The 25884-nt window shown below is 44.1% G+C and overlaps 1 long non-coding RNA gene across 1 annotated transcript in view; it reads left to right on the forward strand.

Moving 5' to 3' along the window:
• The window catches only part of LOC119453583 (uncharacterized), a 44532-nt gene that overhangs the window by 11479 nt on the left and 7169 nt on the right, over nt 1-25884 (forward strand). The window contains exons 3-6 of the long non-coding RNA XR_007467193.1: nt 4085-4110; nt 15946-16092; nt 22688-22755; nt 24942-25037. This is a non-coding gene — a long non-coding RNA (uncharacterized LOC119453583). The remainder of the gene's footprint in view (nt 1-4084; nt 4111-15945; nt 16093-22687; nt 22756-24941; nt 25038-25884) is intronic.

Consider the following 25884-nt stretch of genomic DNA (forward strand, 5'->3'; position numbering starts at 1 on the left):
TTATTCCTTTTTTCCCTGAACCTCTAGGGTGTAGTTAGTCTCCGATATCTTCTGGGTAACCTTTACGGGTCCGTCCCACTGCACATCAAGTTTGTTTTTTCGTGAAGGCCTTAGGATCGTGAAGGCGTTAGGTCGCCTACCTTAAATGTTCGTCTACGCACATTTCTGTCATAGTACGCCTCTGCAGTTTCCTGGGCCTCTTTTAGGTTTTTTTTTTCCACCAGTTCTCGCGAGACACTTAAGCGATCCAGCATTTTTAAAACGTAACTCACCACCGTCTGGCTTTCACCTGTTTCTTTCCTCATTTCTCTTAACATTCTGAAGGGGGGAACAGATCACGCGACCGTACACCAGCTCGGAAGGAGTGAATTCGGTTGCCTTGTGTGGGACCGTTCTCAACGCGAATAGTGTTGCGGGTAAACAGTTCTCCCAGTCCGCTTTGTGTTCATGGCACAATGCACGTAACACTCTCTTAAGTACGGAGTGCATCTTCTCACGGCTGTTTGATTGTGGATGATACACGGAGCTGTGTATCAGCCGCACACCACACCTTTCTACAGGAACGTCGTGGTTAAAGCACTTGTAAATACCGTCCCCTTGTCAGCCTGAATCTCTGCAGGAAAACCGATGCGCGCAAACGTGCACAATATAGCGTCGAATACCTTGGGGAAGCTCAGTTTTTTTAAAGGAATCGCCTCAGGAAACATTATCGTGGCACAGAGCACGGTCAAAAGGTACTTGCACCCTGATCGGCTCGGCGACAAAGGCCCGACTGTGTAGATCACCAGCCGACGGAATGGCTCCGTGATTAAGGGGACCAACTTTAAAGGTGCCTTGCATTTATCTCCCGGCTTCCCAACTAGCTGACACGTGTCACAGGACCTTACATAATTTTCCACATCCCTAAAGCATCCTGGCCAGTTATATTCTAACAAGAACCTCTCCTTTGTTTTGTTGATTCCTAGATGTCCCGACCAGCCATTTCCTTGACACAAAGTGAGGAGATCCGCCCGATACCTCTCCGGAACGATTTACTGATCGAGGATACGGCCCCTACGATCTCGGTAGTGTCTATAGAGCAGTCCTCCCTTTTCGTGTACACTCTTAAAAACATGGTAGTCTCAACCGACTCTTTTTGAGGTGTATCTGCTCGTCACACATATAATCCCCTTTTGGGTGGTAACATGGACTCTCTTGGAATCACAATACCGGCGATTCTCTTGCAATACCGGTGACACTCTCCCTTAAGAAGCACAGAGGAGTACGTGTTACTCCCAAAGCAGGAGTTGATGCGACTACCTCTGTGGTCCGTGCAATACCTCTTGGTAGTCCACAGAACCCCTTGCAATGGCCACAATGACCCTTCCTTGGGTAGTCATTTGACAATGGACAAACAATGGTGGTGTACATGACTACCATGATAAGAGTGAATGCGACTACCTCTGTGGTCCATGCAAGTACCTCTTGGTAGTCCACAGAATCCCTTGCAATGGCCACAATGACCCTTCATAGGGTAGTCATTTGGAAACTGACAAACAATGGAGGTGTACATGACTACCATGGCAAGAGTTGATGCGACTACCTCAGTGGTCCATGCAAGTACCTCTTGGTAGTCAAAGGAACCCCTTTGCAATGCCAACAGTGACTCTTCCTGGGGTAGTCAATTGACTGACAAACAATGGTGGTGTACATGACTACCATTGTAAGAGTTGATGAAACTACCTCCTGGTACTCAACCAAACCCTTCACAGCAACTGCTGTGACCTCTGCATGGGTAGTCAAATGACTATCTCTAAGCTAACATAGAAGCTCGCTACGTATAGAGTTTAATTTGTGTATGCAACAAAAGCGTAGTTATTCAACAGCTCTCAGCCACCATTAGATATCATAATAAACTGCAATACTATAAACAACTAAAACAACACTGAACAAAATGGTAACAAGATGAAAGAAGGCGCCAACGTTTCGACAAGTGGACTTGTCTTTTTTAAGGTGACAACGAAAAAAACACTTGGCACATAGCATCACAATGAGTGAAACACCAAGAGCCAAAATTTCACTATCATATATAATAACCTCAAACGCATCAGCATCATACCTGGCAAAAACAGAAGACAGTAGTCTGATTTGCTAAATTGGAATCAATGGCCAACCTTGAGAAATACTATGCGCCAGTTGCAACATCCAGCATGTTTTTTTTGTTTTTTTTTGGGGGGGGGGGATGCGGTGTACAAGGCAAACTGAACAGCTGCAATATGTCCAATGTTATGTTATATAGCATTTCAGGTATTTGAGAAAAAATTTGATTTTTTGAACAAGAATTTTATTTCTTTGCCATGACAAAGGGCTCGTTTATTTCAATATGCCATGGACAACTGCCATTTACTCTGCCCATAAATGGGCAGAGTAAATAAATTTAGATATTCATATTAAATGACAACTTTAAAATTTCACCATATCAAAGCAACGATACATCAATGCCACTAGAAAATAAATATGACTAAAGACCAGCAAAACAGGGCATGACGAATAATGCCACTTCAAAATCCATGTGCAGCTTGCATAGTAGGTACATCACATTATGTTTCAAAAGTGCTACTTCTTGGCCATCCTATCATCCAATTTGTCAAAAGAAGACTGCTATCTCACCTCTAAATGTTTCCATTAGCACTGCCTCCATTTTTGCGTCAAATTTTGTCTGCTTCAGTTCATATCTGAAAGAACAACACAACAGTTAAAAACATGTACAAATTTTATTCAATAAAATGTGCGCACATCACAGTGCCCTTCAGCGAGAGTACATATAGCAATCACAAAAACCACTTAACTTTGTAAGAAAAGCATCAGTTTACAGCACACGAAGAGCCTGAGAGAACAGGTACACTGCATGCGTTGATGTTCTCGTGGAACGAATCACCAATGGCCTCGCCACCAGGGTTCATCGCAAACCCACACATGTCAAAATACGTAGATTTTCTTTATGTACACCTCCAGGGCCACAAACGCTAGGCCGCCTGATCACTAGTAACCTCGCTTTTCGGTCTTTGCTCAAGTCATACAACGCAAAAAGCAGAGTTGATCTTGATGTTAAATGAAACGCAATGTAATGGCCAGCCGCTAAAACTGCCAAGTGAGCAAGAACGTCATGCCTCAGCGCCCATCCGCTAAATGGTGAGAAAGAAAAGCAAGCGTGCTACCATCCTGTATGCATGTGGCATGAGCGAGACTTTTGCCAGAGCGTTGAATGACTGCAACGGTTGGGTGGTGCATGTCCCTTCCAGCAAGCTATGTGATGAACTGGTGTACACGAAGGACCCCTTCTGAAGATTGAACTAACCTGGCTCAATGTACATAGTCACATGCAAAAAAATGTAATTTACTGTACGTTGGCAAATCTGGCAACTTGAAGAAGTACCTAAAGCAGGATCAGCACAAGATCTTTAAAATAAACTTCATTGCCGACGCATTATCCGAACACCAAGAGAAAACAGATCCTCCTATAGACTAGGACAATTACTACTAAAATCACTGCATATTGAGAAGACGTGCTAAGCGATAGGAAAGACACACGATAATCTGCCTGTCATCTATGCATGCACTCTCCGCCATCTCACCCGTACAGAACCAAACTATTGCCTCTGCTGTCATTTGTGAACAAGGCACCCATACTGGCTCCGAAATACAATTTCTTGTAATTTTATTATTTTTAAAAATATCATTGTTGAGTGTTTGCTTTATGCCCCATAATACAAAAACTAACTATGAATAACATTTAAACACAATAAAGTTTTCTAGGTTTGACCAGCTATTGGCAGCACTACTCAGCTGCATAATCCAAGACTACGATCACCAAAACAGCCTCAGCGGTTTGGTGTACCTCTCCATATCCTTGTCTCCTATACTGGACATACCGCAAAAAATTCCGCATAAATGCATTTGTATGCATTTTGTACTACAACAGCATTTTGTCCAGAGCATTCGTATCTATTTACTGTGTTGTTCAGCTTGTGCTTTAATCTATTTATTATTTTCTGCTTTTCTATTGTATGATGATTCTAATACATGAAATGGAATAACACCCAAGAACACAGAACCATGGAACCAATGCACGTAAGTGATGAATCACCTGCACTTTTATGCAAATTGTTCTCCCTGCTGGCTAACATTTGCATCAGTTTTTTAGCGCCATAACCGGAAACATCTTATGGCAGGCCGCAGAGGTACCATGCTTGGCAAAGAAACTATTTAACGCGTAGTGTTTCCGTACATATTACTTGGTGGTGTCTGTAGCTAAGTTCTTCCCAAACCAAGTAGATATTTACAATGTTCGAGATTTTACGGCACTTTATTTATTGGAGAGCTAACTGGTATTTTTTCCTGTTTAGCTGTTTATGCCGACCGTCAGTCCGTGTATCGTGGACGAAACCTTGCTGATCAATGACGTCACCGCGCGTTGCCTAGCAACTACCTCACGGAGCGGCGTGTGCTTCGCCTCCTTTCCGTGCAGTGCACATGCTTCCTGGAGATGGGAAATTAAGAAGAAGAAAGAGAGCATGCGCGCGGTGCGCGCTATGCTCGGGAGAGAGAAAGAGAAAATGAGAGCAAGACAGAGAGAGGGAGAAATTGTAGCAGCACCAACGAGACAACGCGCAGAGCTGCTGCCGACGTTGTCCACGTTTTCCCGCGTTCGCGCCTAACGCGCGCGGTGTCCGTGACTCCAGTGGGCACCTCTGGCGGCGGCTCGGCAGGTTTCGACAAGCCACGCCCCTGCAAGTGTGGTGGTGCAGCTATCCGTGCGTCACCCGGGAGATAAAGCTCGGAGCCGCCTTGAAGGCGGCAGAACTCTTGTTGACTGTTTGGCGAGTAAATGTAGCCTTGACATGGGTCGACCAAAGAAGATACGGACACCCGGAGAAGAAGCCGCTCATCTTGAAGCGTCGCGCGGCCAAGCGAGAATCTGCGCTTAGGCGGCGAGCCGATTCGGAATAGCGTGCCTAGCAGCACTTAGCCTTTCCTACAAAACTTAGCCAAGCCTAGTAAAAGCTGGAAGAAGCTAGGTCGATCACCAGCTCCGATATTTACTCCAGCCTTGCACTACTAGTGCCAAGCTGCCCACATTTTTTGAGCTGATCTAGAGGAGAGTGCAATATAACGGAGCGGTAAAAACCAGACAGTGGTACGGTACCACCATGTTGTGGTACCGGTTTTGCCCTAGGTACCATGCGGTAACACAAGGTGGTAAGGGAAGTACGGAGGTCAAGAGAGTACAGGCTATTTTAAAGTGCAAATAGACAACCAGGAGTCACAAAAACAAAGTTAGAAACAGAGATGGTAAATGGTATGCCAAGGATGGAAATAAGAAAAAAAAAAGACATGCAGATTTACAAAAGCAGCGAAACAGAAATCAGTAGAGGAAATTTGCATTATCCCGCAAAGAGCAGTGCTTTGCTATCTGAGGCGCGAGGGGGTGTCTGAGAACGAAAACATACTGAAGCAAATATGCGCCACAGCTTTGGGCACGTGTGTGCTGCAAAAAGGCCCGGAAACGACTACGTACATTGTAATGGAATGCCAACATATTCTCCCATCGAGACTGTAGGGAGTGTCCACCTTCCAGACTTGTTGCTATTCAAAGATAGAACGAATGACTGCTCAACAGTCAATAAGTAACAGGCGTTTGGCGTATTAGTAGAAAAACAAGCCGGAAAGAGATTCATAGAACCTGAGTCATTGCAAGCGTAAATTGTGATACAATAGGGATAACGGTTCTAAATACGAAAGTTGAGATGGAGATTACATTTGCGAAATGGTATATGACGGTAGATGTAGAAAAACCTGACTAAATCAAGCAGGCAAGGTGACGGTTCGTCTGCGCAATGTTTCAAAGGTGATGCCAACAAACAATCAACGTTCTCGCGTTCTTCCCTCGTGAGAGCGAACGTTTAGAGACGCAGTCGTTGTCGTGCTGCATGACTTGGGTCGCAGCTTCAGTAGCCAGAGGCCGTGCCAGAAGCTTCACGGGGTAAGGGGGCGCCGCCCATTACTACACTGCGTGCAATATAGGGTAAAAAATAACCACCTCACAAGGCATGCTTTAACGAATTCTCGGTAGCAGCTGAGGTCGAATGTACGTAATTTTATTGCAGCCCCAATTATATCAACACTCTAAGCGAATTTTCACCGACGCCGTGATTTTCCACAAATATAGATAAGTATATGTAATTTTCCACAAATAAACATAAACGTAATTGGCCGACAAAAGGATTGGAACAATGGAGCTCTAGTAAGGAAGCCCGATTCCCGAACCATTAGGCCATGGTCGCTTGCCTCAGTTGAGGGAAGAGAACATCCCTGAAAAATGCTCATGTGCAAGAGGCGTTTTGTAGCTCCCAGGGCTTGGTCCCTTCTACAGAGCAGGAGTTGCCTTGCGTGCTGGGTCGCACCAATATGTCGTACCCGCGTATATTTAGAACACCGTTCAAGGAGTCGTTATTATTGCTGCCCATCCACCTATGGGTAGATCCTCTGTGGCGGTTCGGCAAATAAATGGCAGGAATATGGCAACATATAATCACACAACTTTCGGGACATGTAGGGTAAGTGATATTAAGACGTCAAATGACATGCTAACATGAACGAAATATAATATGCATCATCATCATCATCATCAGCCTATATTTATGTCCTCTGCAGGAAGAAGGCCTCTCCCTGCGATCTCCAATTACCCCTGTTTTGCGCTAACGTATTCCAATGTGCGCCTGCAAATTTCCTAACTTCATCATCCCAACTGGTTTTCTGCTGTCCTCGACTGCGCGTCCGTTCTCTTGGTATCCATTCTGTAACCCTAATGGTCCACCGGTTATCCATCCTACGCATTACATGGCCTGTCCAGCTCCATTTCTTCCGCTTAATGTCAGCTAGAATATCGGCTAACCAGGTTTGTTCTCTGATCCCTACCGCTCTCTTCCCGTCTCTTAAAGTTACTCCTAAGATTTTTTGTTCCATTGCTCTTTGTACGGTCCTTAACTTGTTCTCGGGCTTCTTTGTTAACCTCCAAGTTTCTGCCCCATATGTTAGCACTGGTAGAATGCAATGATTGTACACTTTTCTTTTCAACGACAGTGGTAAGCTCCCAGTAAGGATTTGGCAATGCCTGCCGTGTGCACTCAAACCCAACTTAATTCTTCTGTAAATTTCTTTCTCATGATCAGGGTCCCCTGTGAGTAATTGACCCAGATAAACGTACTCCTTTACAGACTCTAGAAGCTGACTGGCGATCCTGAATTCTTGTTCCCTTGCCAGGCTATTGAGCATTATCTTTGTCTTCTGTATATTCATCTTCAACCCACTTCTTACGCTTTCAAGATTAAGGTCCTCAATCATTTGTTGTAATTCGTCTCCATTGTTGCTGAATAGGACAATGTCATCTGCAACCGAAGGTTGCTGAGATATTTGCCATTGATCCTCACTCCTAAGCCTTCCCAGTCTAAGAGCTTGAATACTTCTTCTAAGCATGCAGTGAATAGCGTTGGAGAGATTGTGTCTCCTTGCCTGACCCCTTTCATGATAGGTAAATTTCTATTTTTCTTGTGGAGAACCAAGGTAGCTGTGGAATCCTTGTAGATATTTGCTAAGATATTCACGTATGCCTCCTGTACTCCTTGATTAGGCACTGCCTCTGTGACTGCTGGTATCTCTACTGAATCAAATGCCTTTTCATAATCTATGAAAGCCATATAGAGAGGTTGATTGTACTCCGCAGATTTCTCGTTTACCTGATTGATGACATCGATACCAGCCATCGTAGAATATCCCTTCCTGAAGCCAGCCTGTCTCTTGGTTGGCTGAAGTCAAATGTTGCCCAGATTCTATTGGAAATTATCTGGGTGAATATTTTATACAATACTGAAAGCAAGCTAATGGGTCTGTAATTCTTCAATTCTTTAACGTCTCCCTTCTTATGGATAAGTATAATGTTGGCGTTGTTCCAGCTCTCTGGTACACTTGAAGTTGTGAGGCATTGCGTATAAAGGGCCGCAAGCTTTTCAAGCATGATATCTCCTCCATCTTGGATTAAATCTACTGTTATTCCATCTTCTCCAGCAGCTTTTCCCCTGGTCATGTCTTTCAAGGCCCTTCTAACTTCATGGCTAGTTATAGAAGGCGCCTCTGTATCTGGTTCATTACTATGTCGAACGAAAGTAGCTTGGCTGTTTTAGGCACTGTACAGGTCAGTATAGGATTCTTCCGCTGCTTTTACTATGTCATCGAAATCGCTGATGACATTACCATGCTTATATTTCAGTGCATACATCTTGCTTTGTCCTATGTCAAGCTTTCTTCTTACTGATTTTATGCTGCGTCCATATTTTACGGCTTCCTCAATCTTTCCCACGTTATAAGTTCGAATATCCCTTACTTTCGTCTTGTTGATCAGTTTTGACAGTTCAGCGAATGCTATCTGATCTCTTGAGTTGGACACTTTCATGTTTTGTCGTTTCTTTATTAGGTCCTTTGTTTCTTTGGACAGCTTACCTACTTGTAGTCTTGGTGCCTTACCTCCCACTTCAATTGCTGCTTTTTCTTCTAAGATCAGCCTAGTTACGGTTTCATTCATTACCTCTATCTTATCTTCATCTTCCTGTTCTAAAGCTTCATATTTGTTTGCGAGCACCAGCCTGAATTGGTCTGCTTTTACCCTTACTGCGTCTAGGTTGGCCTGTTTCCTCTTGACTAATTTCACTCTTTCTCTATTCAAATTGAGAGAAATCCTAGACCTCACTAACCTATGGTCACTGCACTTTACCTTACCTAACACTTCTACATTCTGAACTATGCTTGGATCAGCAGAGAGCATAAAATCTATTTCATTTCATGTTTCTCCATTAGGGCTTTTCCAGGTCCACTTCCTGTTGCTGCGCTTCCTGAAGAATGTATTCATTATTCGGAGCCTACTCCTTTCCGCGAATTCTACCAACATCTCTCCGCTTGCATTCCTAGAATCGATGCCGTAGTTGCCAATTGCTTGCTGACCAACCTGCTTTTTCCCCACTTTTGCATTGAAGTCGCCCATGACTACAGTATACTGAGTTTGCACCTTTCTCATTGCTAATTCAGCATCTTCATAAAACTGTTCTATTTCTTCATCATCGTGACTGGAGGTTGGGGTGTAGGGTTGTACTACCTTCATTTTGTACCTCCTATTCAGCTTTATTACGACGACTGCTACCCTCTCATTAATGCTGTAGAATTGATCAATTTTGCCCGCTATGTTGTTATGGACTAGAAATCCTACCCCGGATTCTCTCTTATCTGGAAGACCTCTGTAGCAGAGGACGTGGCTGTTAGTCAGCACTGTGTAAGCCTCACCAGTTCTTATAATCTCACTAAGGCCAATAATACCCCAGGCAATGCCTGATAATTCCTCAAATAGTCCTGCTAAGCTAGCCTCACTCGAGAGGATGCACGTGTTGAAAGTGGCCAGGTTCAGTTTCCATTGGCGGCCTGTGCGGACCCAGAGATTCTTAGCACCCTCTGCCACGTCGCAGGTCTGACCGCCACCTTGGTCAGGTGCTCCGCAGCCACTGGGGACTGAGGGCCATGGGTTAATTGTCGGAGTCATGAGGGAGGTAGTGGCCCAATACTGCACCAGGGAGGCCAATTCCTGTTCTGGTGCGGGAGTGACTTTGATAAAGCTTAGTGGGCCTGCCTAGCTTCGTTGCACCTGAACTAGTATAGCCCCACTAGTTCTCGGCAATATATATATATATATATATTGCCGGTGTCAGGCACCACCCCATGCCTGAAAATGTACACTTACGACCTTCAGATTTGAAGTCGGGTGTTCTACCTCTGCTCCACGCCACCACCAACAATGAATGTACTGGATTAACAAAAAAGCAGCAGGAAATTTCTCGCTGAGAAGACTGATAAACATACAGTGTGACGCAACTTGAGAAATAACAGTGAATAATATTAGGAGGGACAAAAAAATCCATTGAAGAGCACACAAAAAGTAGAAGATACAACTTGAACAACACACTAATTCTGACTCGATAAGAAATTCCTGGACCATGGGGCCAACAATTCTGTAGCTGAATACCAGAGTAGACGTCCAAAACGAGAGAGTCTAAGCGCAGCGGTAAACATTGATCTCACTGTCATTCATTCACCCTCCGGGCAAAACGGCCGCGTTTTTTGCAGCTTCTTTCATATCATTTTCAAAAACATAACATGTTCGATGTAAATAGGGCATGTTTATCGCTTATATTTTCTGCCCCCATTAAAGGGCACTTAACCAGGTTTGCATCGGTAAATTTAATTATACACTGAGCGTGAAGGAAATGTCCTACTACAATAATTTCTTATGAAGTCTATAGTGGGCGGGATAAACGTAGATAATGTGACATCTTAGAAGGTGTCTTCAATTGTCTTACTCTCTTCGCCATCCGGAATCCACACCCATATTCCAGGCAGACCTAATAGCGATTATATTAGCATTAGGAAAGATTCCCCAAAATGACTCTCTAGCGGTTGTTGTGAGGGACTCACTGTCTTTATGTAAAGTATTTACAGCATCTTCAAATTCAAGAATTCTGCGAACATTTTGTTCAATGATTCTTTCGCACTTACGGCAAGTATACTTGCTTTGGGTACCGGGACATCGTGCTTTGCACTTGAATGAAATGATTGATTCGCTCGCACGAGCATCGCTTAGAGGCCCTGCCATATCTGTTTTGCCCACATCAGCTTATGCACAGAAATTTCTCTATATCACAAAATTTCGTGAAATATATTTTAACATCGTCTTCTGATTTCCACAATCTTTGTTTCCCGTGGAATAATAAATGGTGTACTTCATGGAAGTTGGAAGTTTACTTAAAAAATCTGAGATGCTGTATGCCGCCTCTAAATTTTTACTTACAGAGGTCTGGTCTCGTTGTGCCCCTCTATGTTCTTTTTCCAATGAATTTGAATCCATTGAGCGCTTTCCTCACGTGCCGCCGATTTTTGAAAGAAGGAAAACTGTTGGAAATTTATTTTCGAGAACTTGGGCTATTACTAACCTCGCCAACCATTTTCTGTTTTAGAGCGACTTCATAGGGAAGCTTTTCGTGCAGTTTATAATTTCATTGAAATTATGGGGTTTTGCGTGCCAAAACCAGTTCTGATTATGAGGCACGCCGTAGTGGGGGACTCCGGAAATTTGGACCACCTGGGGTTCTTTAACGTGCACCTAAATCTAAGTACACGGGTGTTTTCGCATTTTAAAGATACAAAAAGAGTACCTTGCTGAATTTCTAGAATTATAAACTTTTCCTGGTATTTCACTTCTTGAAGTGAAAATTATTTTATCTCAACATTTTTCATTTCATTTTTTCTAATTGCAGCTACACAAATTTAGTATTTGTTTAACTTCGAATAAGCATAGTAGAAACCGCCTGCTTCTTGACCATTTCTCCGTAGTGGGTGTGATCCAATCTTTGGGAGATGAGGTGAGCTTCCTTTCAGCAAACGTCATCATCATCATGATCACCGATGCTCTCCTCTTTGTCTCTCCTGGGAGGGCCGAAGTCTCCCTTTTCTTCATGGCCCGGTCCTCGTAACTACGGCGTCCATTTATTGCTCCGCATTGTTCGCTTGCTGCGCGAAGCATTCCAACAAGCTGTTCTGGGCTCTGCATTTTATGCGTATGCCCTATTTCTTGCGCTGCTGCAGGCCTTTGGTGCTCAGAAAGAATATTGCGTGTGACATGGTAGCTCCAGTGGCTGACCAGTGGCCTCTTCGACGAGCACACTGGTTTTGTTTGCCTATCCGGCTGTTGTTCCGGAGACAATCCGTGTAATGCATTGCACAGAGTGCGTCAGCGCATAAACCGCGCACCATGGTTATATCTTTGGATTGACAAAACCTGATAATAGCTTAAGGAGGAATGACAATCACTGAACCAGTGCTCAATTTCGAGCAGAAATTAAGAGCATGGGAGCGTTTCAAGGTATTATGGTATGCTAGTATCAAGCTAAAAGACAGCGCTGAAAATTCCATGTAATAGAATTGGCCCGAATGAGTACTGTTACATCGCGTACAGACTCACCTGCCAATCTTCCACATGACTGAAGTTCTAACGACCTGCTGTAGGACACCTTACTGGCGACAGCCTTTTCTACAAGGATTCCATCTTTCTGAGTATTGGATGACGTCTTGCACACAAATGGTCCTGAGACTACTCGGAGAGTTCGACTTCAACAATCACAACAATGGTTACACAGGTAGTACGAACACATACCGCGAGCAATGTGATTGCGAAAATGATCTGTGGCACAAATTTCGCAGGGCAAGGCACTCCACCTTTGCACGTGCTTTTAAATCAGCCTTGAACGGGAGAACCGGTAAAAATGCAAGTTCCATTACCTCACATCTGCCGTGTGAACTAATGAAACTAAGTACAATGATAACTCTTCAGCATTAGTAAGGTATTCCAGGAACGCCATGAATAGCTTTATTTGCTGGACCTCGTTTTTGGAATTTCAGCGATCCCAGCAGCCCCTTAGGTTAGCCAGAGCAGGTGTATTGGGCACTAAATTTGCACTATCTATGTTCTAAGGCGTCCAGAAGCCTCCCCGCCCGTAGACACCTCCTATTGCATGGATCATTGTACAAGTATTATTGGTGCTACCGCGCTTTGGTGCCTTAGATGAGATGCACTTTACCTTGACTGCAGATGCCGGCACAGACGCCTTGCCCTTGCCTTTTAGCGTGCAGTTCGCGATGATTGTTCGCAGAAGCCGTAACGCTTGTTTAAAGCAGAGCCCTTTCTGGGTTCCGCGGCTGCTGGCCATAAGGACCCAGAGTTCAATGCTTTGAATGGCAGAGGACATATTTCGTGCTTAGGAAATATTTCTCGCCCAAAGCGACCCTATCAAGCTCGGACCTCGAGGAGCAACGAGCCCTCATAGAAAGAGCACGGGCAGCGGCTTTTGCCAATGGTGTCCCGGACTAGGGACCTGACCATGTCTTCCCGCAACCACAAGGTTTTCTATCGTATTTTGAAAAGAAGTTTTATTATCATCATCAGCCAATGCCCAATGTGCATTATTATGCACAGCTACAAGTTCGGCATGAGAAGACTAAGGAAAACACGCACGAAAGACAGAGCAAATGATAATGTACGCGAACACTTCACCGGATAACTAGGCGCGACGTCCAGTCAGGGTGCGGAATGTCCGGTCTGCATATGGAAGCACGTGGCGACGTTGAGGATAACACATCGTCCAACTTGTTAAATGCACTGTCAATGGCTGGATATCCTGTTCACGTTCACTGTTCAGAGTTTGTCTGGCGTACTCGGAGATGCCAGCCGGGCCCTGGTTGGACGCCTTAACGGCGTTCGCTGAACACAGGCTATGTAAAGATGGATGATGAGGAGCCTTTGTCTAGGTGGGAGCCTGCTGCGAACAAGCTCCGAGCTGAGATGGGGACGCATTCTGTGACGGTCGCATTCGGTGATATCTCTTTCAGCGTGCGCTTATTGGCTGGTTGAGCAAACCCAGATGAGCTGATTGGCTGGTTGAGCACGACGGCATGCGAATGCGATAGTATGTCGCTGAAAGTGATCGTCCGAGGATGGTCGTTCATCCCACGCCGCCGAAACCATTCGACAATGGCTCACGCAAAAATGTCTCACCAGAGAAGGCGACAATGTCTCACGCCATTGTAGCCTTCTCTGAAACGCTGCCTTATACAGCTGCGACATTCTTCAGCCACCTCGCCCATTATGACTGGCTGATATTTTTTTACTGTTTTCCGTAGGTATATAGATGGTATCATGATGCATGTAGGTGGCAAGAAAGGAATTGAGCTGGAAGGGCAAGCATAGAGATGCATAGAGCAGATCGCTTGGTTTGAGAGTGCTCCCCGAGACGTGACTTAAACAAGAGGGGAGGAAAAAAAAAAAAGGCTGGCTCTCGCATAATCGGGAGTAGATGTAAGCATGAAACGGCTACCGGCAAAGCAGATTGGTTGCAGGTGATGCTAGCCACAATATTAAAATGGGCATACTGCATGTTCGCAAGGTCACACCCCACAACACCACAACATCCGCGGCGCGCTCGACGCTGCCGGCCAGGACACGCAGCATGACGCCAACTCTCGAAAGAGCCGGCTCAAAAACCCGCACCGCGGAACTCGCAGACCACTGGCATTGAAAAGCGCACACGTAACCCGGCCTCAGCACCAAAAGATGACAATCAAGTGTATGGTGCCCTTTATCTACCTTCCGAACGTCGCTATTGGAAAGAACAAATAAAGCTTCAGCGTACTAGATGTTACAGCTTGAGCGACATTGTGAACAAACATTAGGAAGAACACGGAAACAATCTTTTTTTAAGTTGTTTGGGCAGTAACTAACGTATATAATGCGGTGCTGTACAAAGGTTTGGTGGTCAGACACCGCACTTAACTTTTCACTGGTAGCCAGGATGTTCTCGTTTGAGTGCCCGGATAACTGCGCTGCGTTTTGGCTCGAGGTCACTTAATGGTCGCCCACAACGGGAGCTAAAAGCATTTTAAGAACTGTCATGATGTCATCTTCAACGTGCGCCCTGTTTTGCGTAAAGCGTGAGCATTGCGTGAGCTCGCTCTCGTTTCAAAACTTCCATGACGTCATCATGAACACGCCTGCATAGGGCTTGCAGCGAATGCGCGTTTCAAAAACTCGCGTCATTTGGGGTATGACCAAGACGTCATTATCAAGCACATTGTGTGCGTGTGCAAAATCGTGTCTCATATACATCGTCACCCCCGAATTTCGAAGTAAACGTATATTGAGTTGGAGCTTAGTGTACGCGCAAATGTGCCGAGAAGGTTTACTCTGTAGAAAGGGATGGCATAGAGGCAGGCAGCAGGGTCACGTAACAAATCTATTTTTCAGTTTGAGAATCATCTGAGATGGGTTTCTATCGATTTTTCTTGGTACGGAAGGTTGCTGATTGCCCGATTTGTCCGTCCTTTCTTTACCCAGGCACCTTCGTGTCGTGCCGCAGCCGTACATTATCTTCATTTTTATAGGTTTTCGGTGGAGCTGTCATGATCCGTATTGTCGCTTGAGGTAGTCGTCTTCTTTTTCGGAGGGAACGCCATATAATGCGTACTTTATTAGCTATACCTTCACTTATAATCGTACACCTAACAACGATGCAATCACATTTCCTGAAAAAGAATCCTTATTTACGTTTAAAGGGCAATCAGTTTATCTTAGCCATCTAACCGCCGCATGTGGACCTTTACCACAACAGAAGCAATAATCAGTAACACTTACTTCATTGACGTTGCCTAGAACGACGCTTCACTTTGTTCATTATATTGTACACCCTGTTATCCACATTATTAACATTGTGTGCTCATTTTACCTGTCCGCGTGCGCATGCTTATGTGCGTGTATTATCCTTATCTCGCTTCTTTCGTAGCATGTGGCTCCTGTCTCAATGTCAACATCTCTAGTGACGCGTATCAATAACTTTTTTTCCTGCCTGTTTGCGCATTTCGCAAGATACTGGGCAACATGTATGTCTTGCTTGTGACTTATTTGTGTGTTATAAATGTTTTAATTACAATAAATTGAGTAAGTGTTGGGAATCACATCGTGCTAATTGAGGAGGAGGAGGCTACTTTACGAGGCTAATCGTCAACGACGCGCAGCGCCAATGTTCGGAACACTTCAGCTATGAGAACAGTAAAAAAGAAAAATAAGCTATCTTTGTGCTGACAACTCCATGTCGCAGTAAAGTGTCACATTATCTCGATTGCTATCCTATACTAAGTCATTGAAAGCCTCACTTTTTAAGCTCCACGCTCCCCTGCGCACCTTCTCGGTCATAACTAGCATACAGAAACCCAAGACAGCTATCGTTCTCAGAAATCAATAATAAACATACATTTTCTACGCAGCTGCTGACGAGCAACGAAGACCTAATCATGGTGGGCGTTTCGGGAGACATGTACCGATGGGCTCCAGTCAGCTGCTTCAAATCTCAATTCATTGCCTATAAAAATAACAAACTCCAACGCACCATACAATACGACACAGGTCGCTACGTGAGTATCGTCCCACTTTTTTGTGAACGAAGCAGTTTAGTTCTACAATATTTATCCTGCTGCGTAGACAGGTTGAGTGAAAGTAATTTGTTCAAAAATTAAATGGTGTCAAAAACCCCATAAGAGAGTGTGATGCCTATCTGGTGTTATCTCATATTTAAATGAATTTTCGATAGTTCAGGCAGGTCAGCCTAAGGATGCTTACGCATTAAGAAGCGCGCACGCTCGCGTAGCGGGTCTTGTTTTTGTTGTTTTCTTGCTGAATGCTAACTGGCATAGCTTTTTCAGACACATGGGCTGTCCACCTGCACTGCCGCCAAGGATGTGCTGGCTAACGGCTCTGTTCTCTATTAAACTGCACATTGAAACAAAAAACGTGTCCTGGTTATTCGCAGTGCACCCAATACATGTGGCCAAGCGAGCCATTTTTTTTAATAAAGCGAGAATCTTTCTTGAAGCATTCGGGTATTCGCTTTCGTTCACAATTATCGTCGATGATTCCTACACAATGCATTTTTTCAATTGTGCAAATTTGAACAAGTATTGATAACAACTGACGGCCTCAATAGAACTATTCTACCCGCCGTCCCTAGATTTTAACCTTTCCTTATAAACTCAACAAACCTCATCAGAATCGGTGCAGTGATCGCCGAGCAAAATAATTTGTCTCTTCTCAAGTATTAAGATAAAAGCTCGCGAGCTACGAAGCATGATAATGTAAGAATATTTTATGCTGAAATTACAAACACAGAATTCAGAAGGTTAACGAGTCCTGCCATTTTTCACGCGCCACTGAGATAGAAGTACAGTGAACTTCTACATTCCAAGGAATGAAATCTATAGAAGGCACACTGGGTTCCGGTCTGTTGGTAGCCAAAACGGATTGCAGAGGATATACAAGATATAAATACATGTAATATTGAAGGTATAAAAACTAGGGCTGGGCGAATATTCGAAGTTTAGAATACGAATCGATCTTTACACATTGACTATTGCTATTCATATTCGCAATATGCTGCTGTCCCTGGAGTGCAAAAAAAAGACAGAAAACAGAAAACAAACATAAGAAACCGCAATATTCGCTTTGTAAATGATCAATAAAATATGAATGGGCGTGCATTCTGCTGGGGCCCAATTAGCTCTTTTGATGCACTTGGAAAGACGAAACTTTATTTTTCTGGAAGCGCCATTCATCCATATTTAATTTTATATGTTTTTTTTCTAGAAAAAGAATTGCCCGATTACTGGTAAACTCTTACACCTCACTGCGCATTGTATTCCCATCAATGCGAACTAGAATGTTTGAACATTTGTATTAAATTGGCGAGGAATGATACTCTAGAAGGTATTTTTTTAGCCATGAGAAGTGCGAGGAACATTTTTTCTGAGTGTTGCGAGCACAAAACCAATTCTTTGAAGCCGTTTTGAGACGGAAATAACTACGTAGAATGCACTTGCGAATTCACACGGTCATTCGTTCATTGCTTTCCTTAGCGGGGAACAATAAAAAAAGTTCCATCATAAATTTGGTACTGAAATACATAAACTGTTGGAGGCGTCACCGGCTGAAGACCTAAATTTTAACGTAAAGGGCCGCACCCATCAGAACAGGAAACATCGCGGCAACTGTAGTTTTTATGAGGAAAGCTAAAATTAAGTGAACTATTTGACATACCACCCCTTCGACAAAGGGTGGTCTGTATATCAAAGCGCAGGCCACCCTTTCTCAGGCACTTTATGCCTGTTAATGTAACTTCTATGCCACAATGTGTTACTCAATCTGTCGGCCCCATTCGTAACTTTGGACCCGCCTTTACATGTGGCATTTAATGAAGGTTGACAAGGTACGCCGTAGTGGAAGGCTCCAGAATGAGGTTCTACTACATATGAGGTTCTACTACATGAACCTCATAGCGTTCCGCCTCTATCAAAAAGCGGTGATCGCGTCCGTGAATCACTCTCGTCGACAGTGTGCTCACCATAAGACACCTTACCAACTGAGTCACCGCAGATCTGATGAGCAAACTTCAGAGGATTGTTGTCGGAGATGACAAAGAAACAGCGTGCATCGAGAAAGGACGGAAATAAATAAATGACCAGGCAGACTGGCAAGTCCCTCTAAGCTGGACATGATGCAGCGCTTTTCTAGAGAACTTCTAGGAGTGATCCTCGTGCTGCCAATCGTGCTCAATGTGTTGTAGCTATCGTCTAAATTGCGGAAGTCATTTTTGTAGCTAACAACGACGCAATTGGCTTGGAATCTGACGACTGGAGGTGGTGCAAATATTGGTCTATGCGAGCTCTAGGCAGTGCAAGAAATTGGCGTGATATTGAAGTCTCGCTACCGGCGTCGTACAGGTGGCCATGGAAATTATATGGCGGCCTGAACATTAAACTGTAGCGGACGGGTCATGGAGGAGTCCATGGTTGTATCGCAAGGAAGTTAGACATGACACCTGAATTTGGGCTTCAAGATACTTGAGATGCCTTTACTAGCTGTAGCCTAGGCGCTCGAAAACAAGCGAAGCCTTTGGCGATGTCCCTTTGGCGGGTTATTCCCGAGCAGCGCGTCGTCGCGGTAGGTATGCCAAATGTATAGACCCAATGGGATTTTGTTGGTGAAACGTTGAAGGCCTTGCAATGAATTTCGGACGCTGAAAGGAAACCGTACAAGTTCGTAAAGCCAAAACGGGGGACGATCACTTTCTTCTGAATGTGTTCTCATGCGATCCGATTGTGGTGCTCTACGAGATCAAGATGAATCTTAGAGAATATCTTCGCTACGTGATAGCCTGCGATACATATAAATATGTGCCCAATGGTACACGGGTAAGAAATGGTAACACGGTGGAGAGCTCCGTAATTGGCAATCGCAAGAAGTAGGTCTCTATTCTGTACGCAGTGGTGAGGACCAAGGACTCCTCGAGGATCATATGATGCTGAGCTTAAGGTTGTTGTTGTAACTTATTCTGTGGTTCGTGGAATGTTTTAAGTCAACGCCAGCGCGCATGGTTGTTGACAGGCGGGTCTTTAGACTTATAATGCAGAATTTAGTTGTTTACTGCCTTGTCTTTGCACGTTTACAGAATCAGATTGGGAAACTGCACAATATATACCAATAAAGCTAGACCAGGTGAAGGCAGCAGCTTTTAGTTCATGGGTGCCATGATATAAACCAAGCCTCTTGTACGAAAATCACACGGATTGTGTCATCGGTACAGGTTTCCTTGTCATAGCAAAGGAAACCTGTACCGATGGTGCGCGCGTAGCATCTGCAGCAGTAAAAAGCGAGTAGAGAGAGGGACAAAAGTCTAGGTTCAGAGACAGCGACTTCTCACTGTCACCGACTTCTCACATCAGTCGGCGTGTTGCTGTCTTGAAAGCTTTGAGTGCGAAGTTGGCGAAGGTTAGTGATCGGTATCCCTGGCCGGTACGAAGCTTATACTTCGGTATCTCTGTCCACCAAGATGCGGGCGCCAGTGACGAATTGAGAAACAAGGAAGATTTGGCGGCACGTAGGTGGGGCAGTGGCACTCACCGCCGTCTGTGATGGGTCGTTCCCTGCTGGTGCGCGAGCACGTGGTACACTTGTAGCGTGGTGTCATAGAAACGGCGATGGTACCGTTTGAGCGTGGTGGCAAGAGAAAAAGCCCCGCGACGGTTGCGCATACTACTTCTTTTTGAATATTTGTAGAGCTTGCATAACGCCAGCAAGGCGGAAAACGTCTTCGCATAGTTCTTCTGCTGTATCCCCGAATCTGTGAGCTTTGATGGCCAAGATGGAAAATCCGAAGAGCTCCATAAGATTGTGCGTCAAGTCTGTAAGCTTACGGAGGTCAATATCATCGGATATTATAGATGCTTTTGCAAATTCTTTAGGAAGAGCTTTCGCAGATGGTTGTGTTTGCTTTGTCAAGAAGTAGGTATTGCAAGCATCCAAGCAATGGCGCTGTTGTGTGGTCACGGAGCTCTTCCGCTGCGAGGAATTCCTGAAAGCGCTTCCTATCGGAAACTGAATACATTTATTCATGGTTTCTTTCACGTTTTATAGCCTAGAGTACTTCCTCGGGGAAAAACATTTGCATTTCAGTTAGAATCATTCGTTTCTAAGGAAACAATATCCACAGATACTCTCGCGCCATTGGCTACCCCGGGTGAGATTTGTAGACTCGTTCAGCATATTGAAATGGGCAACTAAGACACAAAAAATAACTGGATATTCTCATGTTTCTCCCATTAAACAAGTACAGAGTTCCCATTGGAACCATCTCATCAAATTTCATGTCTGTAAAATAGCCCGTATAGCAGCTAGAGATGATGACATCAATTTATGCAACTGGATGAATGCAGCCGTATGAAAGTTTTCGAGTGTTCGTTTGTCCGCGTTGAATGCGCCATGGGGAAAGTGCTGTTTTCTGAGTTAGGCGATTTTCGCTGACCATACACGACGTAAACATCGGGATTTTAGACCTTTAAGCCGCCAGTTTTTATTTTTCTCAGATTCGGCATGTCGCAGAATGTCCACAACATGATACAAGGGGTTGGGGGTTGTTTAGAGGACCAAGGACTGGCGGGTTGTAATGACGTCACTAACTTAGGCATAGATAATACTAATTTGGACGAAATGTATAAACAGCGCATCTGTTCAGAGAGGACCCACTGTGCAGGAAAACTTGTTCTTGCCTGTAGGAACCAGAGGCCGAGGTCGAGAGGCCAGAAAAATGAAAAACGATTTGAAATATAGGTGGCATCGGCACTGGAGCTGAGTAGTCTGTGTTACTAGCAGAAGGCGTGTCGTCGTCCATTGCCCCAAGCTAACACTAACATGTACGACAGTGTCCTCAGTGTAGCAATACAATGTAAAATTCAATAAATACATGTTTCCAAGAATACTTGGCCTTCTTCGCCGCCTCGCTTTTCGTCAGACATCACATAGCAGTGACAGTACAGATTCATTAGATGGCCGAACAGTGGATGTTGTTTGGCCAAGTGAATGTGTGTAATTGCGGCATTTGTAGTAGTGTGCAATAAGTTGGCTAGTTGCGAAGAGTAACAATAACACATTTTTTTCAGGGTCGGCTGTACGTATGCTTGGATACTTACACAGAGCCTTTAATTATTTTTTATCTCCGTAAATTAGGATGAAGAATAAGAAAGGTAATACTGTCCCGTTTTTCACATGGTTCGTGTCGGAAGCTCCGCAGTATAACTAGAGGCGGACGTCTTCAGATAAAGGATCCCACAGAGTTAGCATGTGTAAAAATTAGAGAAACAACCATTGTTTTATCTCTTGCATGGATAATGGTAGTTCTTATTCAAGGATTACAAAGGCCGAAAAGATGGTAACCAGTTTGCCTGAGGTATCCTGTTAAATTAACTCTTCATTAGTGTCCTGTGGTATTTCCTATTTGCATGTTAATTACGCTACGTTCACCTCTGTTAAATTAACTGTTCATTAGTGTTCTGTGGTATTTTCTATTTGCATGTTAATTACGCTACGTTCACCTGAGGTGCACGTACTACTAAAGTGTTCCCATCACATCATCTAAGCGACCTTTCAGTGCGCCCCACAGAATTACTTAATATTCTGAAACGAGCTGCTGCTGATAGCGATAACGATAACCAAAACAAAATAGCCTGCTGTCTCACCTCACTTAGCGAAACACGCGTGAGAATTATAAACGGCCAAGAAAGCTATATTTATTTATATGTTACTTTTTCACTAGCACTTGAGCACTTTATATTTTTTTCTTTGCAATGCTCTAGACAAAGCATTTGCTAAAACGTGGCGCTTGCGCATATATATCGTGACATGGCATTTAAGGTACTTTTTTGCCGCACCGAATTTTCGGAAATTTCCTGTTCAAGACAGCACAATCTAACGACTGAGCTAAATTACTCCATGAGGCGAAAGCTATTTCTACAAGCAATCAAGATGGCTAATTGAATAATTCACATTTTTACGCTAATTACTTCATATTATTCACTTACGGTGCAAATTTAAATGTACGAATGGTACGTAACTAGTCAGTTTCTAAGGCGCGTCGACTTGGGACGAGTTTTGAGGATGACACCGGTTTCGAGATATGCACTGTCAAACTTCCGGTAAGAGTGCACTGTTACTTCTACTTTTTTTAAAGACCATAACAAAACATTGTTTTATGCATTGAAGCACGAAAGTAACTGGAACGCCAATGCATTTCGTTGGGCGCTTTGAATATAGAATCTCCAAGCTGGTGTAGTCCTGAGAATTCGTTCGCGTTGTGAACTCACTGGCTACAATTCTCAAATTGAAATATGTTCCGTAAGGTAGTTAATTCAAAAGGTAATCAGTCTGATTATTTTAATTATTCAAAAAAGCATTTGCGATTCTCATAGAAGTAATGCACGCCTAATGAAGTAATTTAGTTCAATGGACATAATTGCGCTACCTGCGGCAGGAAGTACTTTTTTTAATTTCCTGCAGCTATAAAAAAAAAATAACGCCAGGTATGCAAGGGTTGAGGTGCGGCATTGGGACCCCTGCCGATTTTTCTTCTAACGGTGCTGAAGCGACAGTCTTCACTAAGACGTACGTCTGCTCACAATGTTTTAGGCACACTAATGTTACGTTGGAGGTCGAGATGCACAAGAATGGAGCGGCAGCTGATATAAAGATCAATCGTAAGTACGAAATCACGCGCAGCATTTTGATGTGCTTTTGAGAAGGAAAAAAGCGAGAGTAAATCTTTTGAGGTATTCCTGAAGCGGTGTTGACTGTTTGTTTGATGATGCTAAATCCTAAATTATTATTGCGAAATGTGGAAAGTCAGTATCAGAGACCCCGATAACTACGAGGCAAAAGGCAAAGCCCGAAACAAAAAATATTTAAAACTAAACGAGTCAATGTCTTTAACTGGCGCGGAATGTTCCTAACGCGCACCTGCGTCAGAGTGGCTCGTGTGCTTTTAATTTGCTTTGTTCAATTTTTCTAATTTTTCATTTGCGTGTAAAAATTTAATGGTATAAGTTAACTACAGCCGGCTACTTCCACAACACTACCGTTCGTCGAGCGCCTGTCCTGGGGGGCTATTCTGTTATAGTCCACCTTGTGGACTGTCCACTTCGGCTGTCGCCATTGGCTGCCGCTTCACGAGTGCGAAGGTGCCAGCCAGTCTCCTTCGCGATCGTGAAGCGGCAGCCAATGGCGATAGCCGAAGTGGACAGTCCACTAGGTGGACTCTTACACAATATCGCCACTGGTCATGACACACATTACCCGGAGACTGTGCGTTCAACCGGAGATTGTTGCACGCATATTGTTTTTTAAGACGATTGCCTTCCTTGGGCTACCTAAATGCGAAACATTTTGTCTGTCTGGCTGTCTGTCACTCGATTCAAGGCCCGGCCAAAACCGATTCAACTGCCTGGCGAAAACCAACCAAGCTGCTAGCACTGGTGGCACGGGGTCATACACGTGAACATTATAGAGCGCAAAGTAACGTCAGGCCTATTTGAGGCAAAATATACGTATATAACCGTGATCCGCAGCGGTCATTTATTAAGAATACACATTGAACGTGGATTTACGTTAGTAAATGAAAAAATCGACGCGTTCGAATAGTGTCGAACTCGTTAGAAATGGTGTCGAAGAGACGCTACACGTTAAAAACAACCCGACTGAAGCCGCGGCTCTGCAGCCGGCTTTAAGCCAACTGTAATAAAAGGTCCCATCAGATGGCGCGAGAGCAGGGCGAACGTGGGAAATTTGAATTGAATTCAGCAAAACCTCCATTGCATCCATCATGGGAGGAGAGATAGGGGAGGAGAAGAGCGTGAAGGGTTGGAGGGGTGAGAATAGAGAGTGTTACCTATCAGCGACGGCAAGCAGACTATCGTATTTCGACGTTTTTTGCAGCCAAGCAAGCAGATATGCGGGCTATTTTGTTTTCTTTTTACCCGCTGACAGTTCTTTACGGGATTATTAGATTTATGAAGTTACCGCAAGGTGCAATCAGTGCCTGCTGTACTTCAACTTTCTTTACTGTTGTCGCGACTTCTAACCGTCTTCGCAAATCAGACAGAGGGCACGGCCTGAAGGATGCTGGTGTGGCGCATTCTCAAATGAACGCCAGCAGCAGCGATAACTCGGTGATTTATGTTGATATGCGTACAAATAGTGGATGGTCTTCACCTCTCACGCTTAGTTTCGACGACGGACAACTGTGCTGGCCGCTATCGTTGCGATTCCAGTGGTGGCTGTGCTTGTCGTCACAATTTCGTCCGATGAAGAGCTACATTAAAAAAAATATTCCGGGGTCTTACATGCGCAAATCCTAATATGATTATGAGGCATGCCGTAGGGGGGGGACTCGAGTTTGAATTTGGCCACCCGACGTTCTTTAACAGGCACCCAATGCACGGTACACGGGAGCTTTTGCATTTCGCCCGCAATCCAAATGCGACCGCCGCGGGCGGGAATCAAGCCCCACACTGTTTCTTATCAGCGCAACGCCAAAGTTACTACACCTAGATGACGGGTAGAGCTAAATTCCTAATTCACAGTTTCGGCGGTGTTTATTTCGTCGCCGTAAATACAACGTGACATTATGTACGTGGTATATGTTGGCGTGTTAGGCTCAATATCCAACTCGAGGAGTAGTCCTTGGTTTAGGGCTAATTCTACTTTCTGTTTTGTCTAGAACTCACGGTTGTTTCCCTTCGACTATTGCCATACGATAAGTGAGAGTGATAGAAATAAAGCATTAGTATTGCGCAATAATGTTAGTGAATCGCAGACGCTACTAACTACAGCAAAGTAACTCTGCGTCTTGCTCCGCCCCCCCCCCCCTCTCCTCCTGCCTTCAAAGCGGGCCGAAAGCCACCTGTGCACGTCTACCCAAAGTACGAAATTTTGTATGCTACTAAGCACTGCATTATTGTCGGTGACGTGCCACATCCAACACGTAAGTAAACACGACATGCTTTTGTTTATATCAAGTTTAGCTCTCACTCATATATCGATAATGTAAAAGATCTGTATATGCAGAGTACAAAAAAATAAAGATAATCAAACTGAATATCAACAGGAATGGCAGTAACCGCGTTGCTCTCAATATAATATTTGATCATCGACTCTTTTAATAAACAAAGGTTCTGCCACAGAGCAGCCAAAGACATAAGTACAGAGCGCGGTAAAAGTAACAAGCAGAACAAGATGTACCACACATCTAATTTTTAAGAACGTTACAAGAGAACTTGAAGCACGCTGAAGAACATTATTGCTATTGCCACATGATACGTTATGTTATGAGAACTCTATGTTTTGTAAGAACACTGCGTGTTCTTTGCATAACATAGAGTTCTTGAATATGTAGTGTATTTTAGGATTTCTGTTCGATCAACGTTATTAGGCCCGCTAGGTGTAATCGATAATGCGCCTTTGTACTGTCACTATATTAACACTCACACACATGGAGCCTTCTTAAAGAACAAATCGTGTCGATGCACGCGCTTTATTTCTTATTAGTAAGGATGGCCGAACCAAATATTACGCACCAACATCTCGTATTCGTAATTGAAAGTGGAGTATTCGGTACTTCCGAACATCGACACTACTGAATTATTTCGCAACAAAGTCGCTCTTAAAGAGCGACTTTGTTGTGAAATTTGTTGCGAAGAATTATTTCGCTCTTAAAGTCGAGTGACTGTTCTCCTTCTCAACACTGTCTCGCGAATTATCAGATCTGGAAAAAAGACAAACGTTTTAGAAGCAATGCACATGCAAAAGAGATAATGCGATCTGTCATTGCG

This window comes from Dermacentor silvarum, chromosome 5 (genome assembly GCF_013339745.2).
Source record: "Dermacentor silvarum isolate Dsil-2018 chromosome 5, BIME_Dsil_1.4, whole genome shotgun sequence".
Classification (NCBI taxonomy): Eukaryota; Metazoa; Arthropoda; class Arachnida; order Ixodida; family Ixodidae; genus Dermacentor; species Dermacentor silvarum.